The sequence below is a fragment of the Mandrillus leucophaeus genome, unplaced genomic scaffold, assembly GCF_000951045.1.
Source record: "Mandrillus leucophaeus isolate KB7577 unplaced genomic scaffold, Mleu.le_1.0 Scaffold931, whole genome shotgun sequence".
NCBI classification, from domain to species: Eukaryota; Metazoa; Chordata; class Mammalia; order Primates; family Cercopithecidae; genus Mandrillus; species Mandrillus leucophaeus.
Genome location: NW_012110153.1, coordinates 44489 through 53606, shown reverse-complemented (window position 1 = coordinate 53606; position 9118 = coordinate 44489). Strand labels below are relative to the sequence as shown.

The window sequence follows — 9118 nt, the reverse complement described above, 5'->3', positions numbered from 1 at the left end:
AAAAAAAAAAAAAAAAAAAAACCCACCAACCAACCAAACACACACAAAAAACACCTGTATGCTAATGTTCATAGCAGTTTTATTTGTAATAACCAAAAATTCCAGACAACCAAAATTTCTTACAGGTGAATGATGAAATAAACTGTGATACACTCATACCATGTAATACTGTTCAACAGTAGAAAGAAATGAATTGCTTATGCTCAAAACAACTGGAATAGATCTCAGGGCATTCTGCTGAGTGAAAAAGCCAACCCCCAAAAGTCACATACTCAATGATTTCATTTATATAAAAATCTTGAAATGATAAAACTTTAGATATGGAAAATATAGTGGTGAGTACAAGGAGTTTGATATGGCAAAGGAGTGGGGGTGAATGTGACTACAAAGACTATAAAGGTGTAGCACAAAAGAGATCTCTAGCGGTGATGAAATAATATTTTATCTTGATTGTGATGGTGGATACACAAATATACATGTGTGCTGGCTGGGCACGGTGGCTTACACCTGTAATTCAAACAATCTGGGAGGCCAAGGCAGGAGGATTTCTTGAGTCCAGGAGTTCAAGACCAGCCTGGGCAACACAGTAAAACCGTTTCTACAAAAATAAAAATAAATAAAAAACACAAATATACACATGTGATAAAGTGATACAGAACTACACACAACTATTATGCAAAATGTAACGACTGGGGAATTGAGAGAAGGATACACAGGGCCTCTCTGTCCTTGCAACTTCCCGTGAATCTATAATTATTCCAAAATAAAAAGTAACAACAAAAAGTCAAGTCACTGTGGTAGGCAGAATAATGGCCTTCCAAAGATGTCCACATCCTACTCCTAGAACCTGTGAATGTTAGGTTACATGGCACAAGAGGAATTAAAATTGCAGATAGAATTATGGTTGAAAATCAACAAATCTTGGGATGGAAAGATTATCCTAGATTATCCATCCAGGTAGACCAAATATAAATATAGGGGTCATTATAAACAGAAGAGGGAGGTAGAAGAGTGAGAGTCAGAGAAGGAAATGTAATGATGGAAGCAAGATTTAAGCGATGCAGTGTGAGGAAACAATCTCCCATCTCTGGTTTTGAATATGTAAAGGGACCATGAGCTAAAAAATTCCAGCAGCCCCTAGAAGCCAGAAAAGCAAGGAAATGGAGTCTCCACCCAGAGCCCCCAGAAAGAAATACAGCCCTGCCTACACCTTGATTATAGCCTAGCAAATGCCTAGTTCAGACACTTAATCTCTGACCTTCAAAACTGTAGAAATATAAATTTGTTGTTTTAAACCACTAAGATTTTGGAAATTTGTTATAGCAACCATAGTAGAAAACTGATAAAGCTACCAAATAGGGGTTAAAAACCAACTCACTCAAAGATGGAAAGTTGGCTTTTTGCAGAGTACATTCAATTCACTAGTCAGAATCAACAACTCCATACTATAATTTTAAGGCAATAGTCAATACATCATGACTAATGATATTTGCAATTCCACATCACCAATGATAGCAGTGATAGAAATGCTGCCTCAGAATCGCAGGGAAACAATCACATTATTCCCTATTAAATGGGGCCTGCTAAACTAATGCAGGGATAAGAACAGAAGCATTTGTGCCATAGGGGCTGGACATCTTGTCTCAACCCAGCTAGAGATATTTACCAAGAAACTCCCTGCGGTTTGAATATCTGTCTCCTCCAAAACTCATTTTGAAATTTAATCCCTGATGTGGCAGTATTGAGAGGTGGAGCCCTTAAAAGGTGGCTGTATTCATGGATTAATGGATTAATAGGTTAATGGATAAATGGGTTATCATGGGAGTGGGACTGGTGGCTTTATAAGAAGAGGAAGAGAGACCTGAGCTAGCACATTCAGTCCCCTTGCCATGTGGTGCCATGGTACTACTTCAGGACCCTACAGAGAATTCATCAGCAAGAAGGCCCTCACCAGATGCAGCCCCTCTACCTTGAACTTTTTAGCCTCCATAACTTTAAGAAATAAATTCCTTTTCTTTATAAATTACTCAGTTTCAGACATTCCATTATAAGCAACAGGAAACAGACTAAGACATTTACCAAGGGGTAGAACGTAGAAACAACAGAAGAATGCATTGAATTAGGAAAATAGTAGGGTAAATTCATGCAGATGGTAAAACGACCCAGCCAGGAGCAAAGGTAATTCCCTATGAGACAGAAAAATCATTTTATTCTTTTATCTGTCCCCAGTATCTCAGAGCTTAGCACAAAGTAGATGTTCAATAAGCGTTTGCTGAATTGAATCAGCAATTATCATTAATGGACCCCTCCAGTCTTAGGGTTCTATTAACCCACATACTCTGCAGTATTCTAAACTACCAAGACAAGAAGCAATAAACATTTATTCATGAATCTGAATACCACTTGATATGATTTGGATTTGTGTCCCTGCCCAAATCCCATGTCGAATTGTAATCTCCAATGTTAGAAGACAGGTCTGGTGGGAAGTAGTTGAGTCATGGGGGTCAGATTTCCCCCTTGCTGTTCTCATGATACTGAGTGAGTTCTCACGAGCTCTGGTTGTTTAAAAGTGTGTAGCACCGCCTCCTTTGCTCTCTTCCTCCTGCTGCGGCCATGTAAGACATGCCTGCTTCCACTTCTGCCATAATTGAAAGTTTCCTGAAGCATCCCCAGTCAGGCTTCTTGTACAGCCTGTGGGACCATGAGCCAATTAAACCTCTTTTCTTTGTAAATTACCCAGTTTCAGGTATTTCTTTAGAGCAGTATGAGAACAGACTAATATACCACCTATTACTACCATCCCAACTGCAAGGCACAGATGTGGCATATATTCGTGTTTGCAGAGCTTAAGGAGCTTTGCCTTTAATATATGATGTTAGATATCCAGGATGAAATACATTAATTCTCTCCAAGATGTCTAATACTCCAAAAGGCTCATGTGACTCAAGGTCCCCATGAAGGTATCTAGACACCATCTCCCTCTCTGACTCCATCACCATACCTAATGATTGAGGCTAGAAAGAGTTCCCCGTATTTGCCAGACCCTTGGCTAAGAGAAATACATAGAGTGAGAGAAACAGATGAAACAGAGAGACGTAGGGGCAGATGAAATGTGAGTGAGCTTTTATGGAATATATTTTATATATTAGTGATGAACTTGTGTGGGGGGTGTGTGAAAGCTGAACAGGCATTTTGAAGAATCAGAGAGTTGACAAGTCAATAATTTGGGGAAACTAGTCTTGACTTGTTTTTGGTGAGAATGGTAATGTAAAAGTGAGTGCTAAGTGGCTCTTCTTCATAATAAAAACTGCCTGTGAAGGCTAATCAGAAAAATGCTTGTACAGTAGCTGAGGGCTGTGGACCATAAATACATTAATGACATGTTTTTTGAGAGAGACATTGAATGGCTTCCATTTCAAGCTACCATGACCATGACAGTCATACAACGAGCATTCTGTAACAACTAGGGAAAGGCTAGTACAGAGGTTTAAACCCACAATATATGGCTGAACTTCCTGAAAATGTATACAAGTGTTATATGCGTAAATATGCACTTTTCTGAAGAAAGTATCCTTGGCATTCACTGAATTTTCACAGGGGTACGTGCCAAGGTTAGGGACCATTGGCTAGATGGTGATGGCCCACTTTTTCTACTCCCCTACTTAGTAAAACAGTACATCTTCAGGATGTGTTCCAGTTATTTAGTAACTAAAGACAAAGCACGTTCCTATTCAAGCAATTTGCTGAGATCTTGTCTCTGGGTTAATAAATCACAGGCATGCCTGGAATAACATGACAAATATTGGGGAGGAAGGCATAAAGAATTTAGTGGCACAACAAAATTTGGATTACTCACCTAGGCAGGAAAGAAAAAATAGCTATTGACATTTTGACTCAAACAAAAAAATTCATTTGTGGATTTCACTTTTCGGGTCACCCCCTGCCACTCTACCAGGCTCTGGACAATCTCCAAACACTAGATATGAGCTGAAATATACTAAAGAAATGTGGACTCATTCTAACATTGAACTAAATGAAGCTCAATTAAGAAGAGCAAGCTTGAAAATGTTTGCAGAAGCAACTCTAAATGGCTCCATTTTTTTTTCTTGTCTGCATTATTTCTTTTTCCATGGCAGGCCAGATTTGGCCTGTGGGCCATAATTTCTTTTAACTCCTGCCCTAGATCGATGAAAGCCAGTCATGGATACTGAGAGGACTGGGAGGTAGTTGAAAAGATCATTGTGTCCATTATGGATAAGGCAAATTGAAAAAGAGTCATGACCACATGCAAACTATTTGAAACAGAAAGTTGCCTGTGCACTTCTCAAACCTATTCTGAAAAGAATTAACATTTCTCTTGGTGCTATGCCCTTGTATCTCACAAATGCCATGGTCAGGATGTTGCTTCTAAACCTGTTTCTCCTGATAAACTTTAAGTTTTTTAATTCTTACCAGTCTTTCATGAAAGTTAGAGCAGCCATTTTCCAGCATGCAGACATCACCTCTTTATGTGCATGTGTATGTGCAAATGCAAACAGGCATTTTGGAGAGATGCCTTTGGAGCCAATAATCCAATTCTGTTGAGCCCAAAGTCTGAATCATTTCAGGGGTTCTTCTCCAGAAAGATCTCTTAGCTAGGAAAAAGATAGGTTGAGCTGGGTTAGGGGACTATAACGTCTCCAAAGCTCATTATCCCCTCAAATTTTACAATCACTTCCCCAAATTGAGAATCATGGTTTCTTTCAAAGGTGGCTTATAGTAAGGTGATCACAAAATTCTTTTCCAAACTGGGACATTTTTGAGGATAAAATAAGTATGCTGGAGCAACAGGCACAAACCACAACATATGGTCACTCTACTTATAGTCCTCCATAGAGGAAATGTTTTAACTTCCCCCAAATAAAATGAATCTCTACACCTGTTCTTGACAGAGGATGACTTGGCACTACTTTAGCACTCAGGCCCAAGGTATAATTTATCTTGGTCTCAAACCTCTAAACCCCTTCAGAGTAAGCATCAGGAGGAACTTCTTGTTTAAGCTAGTGGTATAACACTTAAAATGGGCTACTGAGGGTGAGAAGCTGAAAAAAAATTTAATGGGGCTTGGAGGTGCTAGAGAAAACAGCAGATAATTGTTTACATCAAAATTATCACACTGGGGATAAATAAGATGACATATTGAAGTGCTCTTTCGAAAAGTAATAATTGTGTGCATAGTATTAATAGTTGGTCATGAAGACTTCAGCTTCTTTTCCACCAGAGAAGATGGTAGGGAAAGAAATCAAATCATAGCACTTACCTAAAGAAAAATACCAAAATGAGCACATTACCTAGCAGAGGCCTGTGAATCACTGTGGGCAGTGAGGGACTAAAGGGAACAGAGACAATGAAGGTCCTCACGCCTACGTGTAGCTGGCCCATAAAAGACCCTATCATCACTAAAAGGCAGCTTTCCCCAACCCTCCACTTTCCCGGCTGATGACACCTCAGACCAGATTTCCTCAAGGTTCTGATGTACTTACAAACAGAGCCACTGTTGTTTGAGAAGAGAGGAATGTTCACCTCTGACTAAAAATACATTTTCTGGGCAAGAGAAAAGGTGTGAACTTAAAGGTAGCTCCAAGTGATGCAATCTTGTTTGGTGCTCTGTTTTTTTTCTGTTTTTGTTTTTCTAATTCGTATGGGTACGTAGTAGGTGTACATATTCTTTGTTTTGTTTTCAAGCAGCCCTGGAGAAGTGGCATAGAGAACATAACAAGTGCTTTGTGTCTGACCCTATGACCTTGGGTTTGAAAAGGTGCTCTGGTGGAGAAACTGTCCATTAGGGAGCTGGTGGCCAACTTTTCAGAGGAAGTAAAAGAAAAAAAATGAAAAGAAAAAATGAATAATGTCCAAACCTAAAATCTCTTAAGATGGGAAAAACAAGGAAGCCAAATGACCTACTCCTTAGTGAATCATTCCCCTTCCCTTTCATCCACTTTGGCCCTTTTCTCCTTTTGCTTACTCCTGCCAGGAACACTTATATATGTACCATCAGATAAAAGCTTAAAGGTAATGTAACAGTCGAATGCCAATTAGAATCTATTTTTCTCCCCTTACTAAGGGATATACAGAAGAAAAAAATATTATTTAGAACTGGATTTAGGAACAGAGAAACTGCAACCAATGTTTCTCTGGATAGGCCAGTCCTTCTCCTATGCAAATACACTATGATGGTCTGTGAAACCAGGACCTCCATAGTGACTGTGTCCAGGATCCATGAGGACATCTTTGTGTGCTCCAACACTTAGCACTTTTCTCATTTTTCTCCCACCTCCTAAACACAGGCAACGCCACCGCACCTTTAGTTCTCTCTGGTCACCGGGTAGCTTACAAGTAATCAGAAGATTGTGGAAAAAAGAAAAAGAGGGAAAAGAGACAGACTTGAAGTAAAACAGAAAGTGGCAGTATTGCAGTTGTTTGACTTTGGCAACAGAGTGTTACAGGTGTGCGTGTGTGTGTGTGTGTGTGAAAAAGCACTGAAGCATCAAAGATTTATTCACTGAACAGGTTGATTTATTTAACAGATTTGACATATGTCAAATTCTGCCATGTACTTACATAATTGTTACCAATTTATCAGAGCTGTTATTTAGGCAAATATTTGCTTTAAAAGTATTTTACTTTAAATGACTTTCTCTAGTTTACTGCACAATCAATCCGTGGTTCATTTAAATTATGTTATGTTAACAATAGCTATTTGGTGAAGGTCTTTCAAATCTAATCTTCCCGGAGCCATTTCATCTCTACTCAAACTCTATCCCTCTTTTTTCCTAGTAATAAATTTCTGGCTAAAATCACACCATAGGGAAAACTTTAAATATATATACATTGTCTTTTTATGTCATGATATTTTACACTTAAGATTTACAAAAAAAAAAAAAAGCAGTTTATCAGTATATTGTTAAAATCACAGATCCGAATACTGCTAACCTTAAAAACTGTAAGGAAAAAAAGATGTGTTTTTGTATGAGTTTATGTCTGGGGGGCCAGTTGGGAGAGCCAGGTAGAGAATTCATCAGAATAAGAGAAAGTAAATAGAGAAATTTTAAATCTTACAAATTTTGTTCAATCACCCTACCCCATGTGCACCAAAAAATTACATTTTTAAACTAGCATGCATGCAATCTATCTAGATTTTTGGGGAGGTAAAATATTGGAAAGTATTTCTAAGAAACAAAAATGTCTAATCACTAGCCACCAGGGCTAGTTTCAGTTCCTCTATTGTAAATACGCTATTTGCAAAAATAAGGAGCTCATTTTCACCTCCCAGGTAAAGCAGTGTGGGGACTATGAAAGACATGGAGGAAGAAAGAGAAATACCACCACCACACAAGTAAATTTTTGACCTAGTAAGCAAATACGTTTTTGTTGTTACTGCTGGGTAAAATGTACGTCTTCCAGAAATTAGACACTGTAATAAAAATGTACCAGCCCAAATTTAAATTGCTCACTAGACAGATGGTTAATTATATTCACAGCCACATATTTCACTGGGATAGAGTTTCAGACACTCAGCCAGTTTTATTTGATTAGCCGGTTTCCCAGTTAATATGTAAAATGACAGTTACTTAGGACTTTTTTGTTCCCTTCTAAAAATATTTTTTCAATAAGTGTAAATTCTCCTCAGCCATAAGAACGTCACTGCTGTAAATAAAACGTTTGGTCATATGTTACCTCATGTGTAAAAGATGTAAGGGAGATTCACCCCCCCTCCCCCCAAAACACAAATGGTTGTAAGGAGTTCAGAGAAGACCATTGCAGCACCTTTTCTCACCAAGCAAAATATTCCAGGAACTCCTCCACCAAAAACAACCAAGGATATATTCAAATCCCGGGATTAAAGTGCTTTAGACATTTTTTAAAAACAGCCCTGCCAGCCCTACAACACAAATCATGTCTTTTCAGATAACTGTCTAGAAAATGCAACATTAGAAAAAGGCCACATAGCTAAATGTAGTGCTGTGCACAGCATTCAACAATACGCTGGGAGCCAAAATCCAGAAGCAAAATATGAGACCCACTTATTCCAAAATGCAACCAGAAGCTTGATAAAAATCAAGAGTGCTGTTGTCGAAATGGGGATGCCAATTTTTTTTTTTTTTTAACTTCGAAAAAGAAAACCTTGCGCGGGTGATTCGGTCCCTCACGAATCAGACAGACAGAAGCAGTCATGCTGAAATCGCTGAATTCCTCAGCGGAACGGCGCCAACTCAGCAGCGCGGTTTCCACACTTTCCCGGAGCGGGACTCCGCTCCCCGCGCCGGCTCACGGCCTTCCCGCCCTACAGGGTGTACAAGACGCGAGCCGACGTGTGCTGCGGGGCGCGGCAGAAGAGAAGCGCCAGAAGCCACACAGAAAAGCTTCAATTCGACCGCCACCGAGAGCGCGAAGGGGCCACAAGCCAATTTCCGCAAAGGAGACGAGCTGGGCGAGGCTCGGTCTGGCCCCCAACTTAAACCTGTCCGCAGCCTCAGCCAAGGGTCGCGTGTCCTGGGGGCGCTCTGTGGTAGCCACGGCCGCCAGGCTTCGCACCTTTGCGGCTTTGGTCCGAGCGCCCAGCCTCGGCCGCCGCGTGGGTTTTCCCGCTCTCGCCGAAGCGTGCCATGCCCATGCCCCATTCCCTGGCCAGGCTCTACCCTGCACCAATCCGAAAGGAGGCGGCACTCTGCCGGGCGGTGTGCGTGTAAGCGCGGCGGCTCGGGTCCGCTCGCTTCCCCTCCCCCCGCAACCCCCTTCCTACGGCGCAAGCACAGAGGCCTTTCCTAGATTGCAGTGCCTGTCAGGGCGAGCTGGGATCTCTCGCCCTAGCGGCCTCGCTCCCTCGTACACAGACACACACATTTGCACACACACGTCCTCCCTTCCGTTTTCCCTTCTTTCTCTTCTCGCTCGACTTACCCCAATTCGTTCCACCCCCCGCCGCCGCCACCCCGAGCCAGCCGGGGAGCCGGCGAGAAGGCCAGGGAGCTGTATGGCAGCGCTCATACTCACCTCACAGGCCGACTCCCGAGGCGCACGTCGCTGGCGGGCTCAGGCAGCAGGCGCTGTAGCTAGCGCGGTCGCAGTCAAGGCTGGG

The 9118-nt window shown here is 41.3% G+C and overlaps 1 protein-coding gene across 1 annotated transcript in view; it reads right to left on the bottom strand.

Moving 5' to 3' along the window:
* The window catches only part of KIAA2022 (KIAA2022 ortholog), a 202149-nt gene extending 193031 nt beyond the window's left edge, over positions 1-9118 (bottom strand). The window contains exon 1 of the mRNA XM_011970202.1: positions 9034-9118. The gene's annotated coding sequence lies outside the window, so the exon portion shown is untranslated. The remainder of the gene's footprint in view (positions 1-9033) is intronic.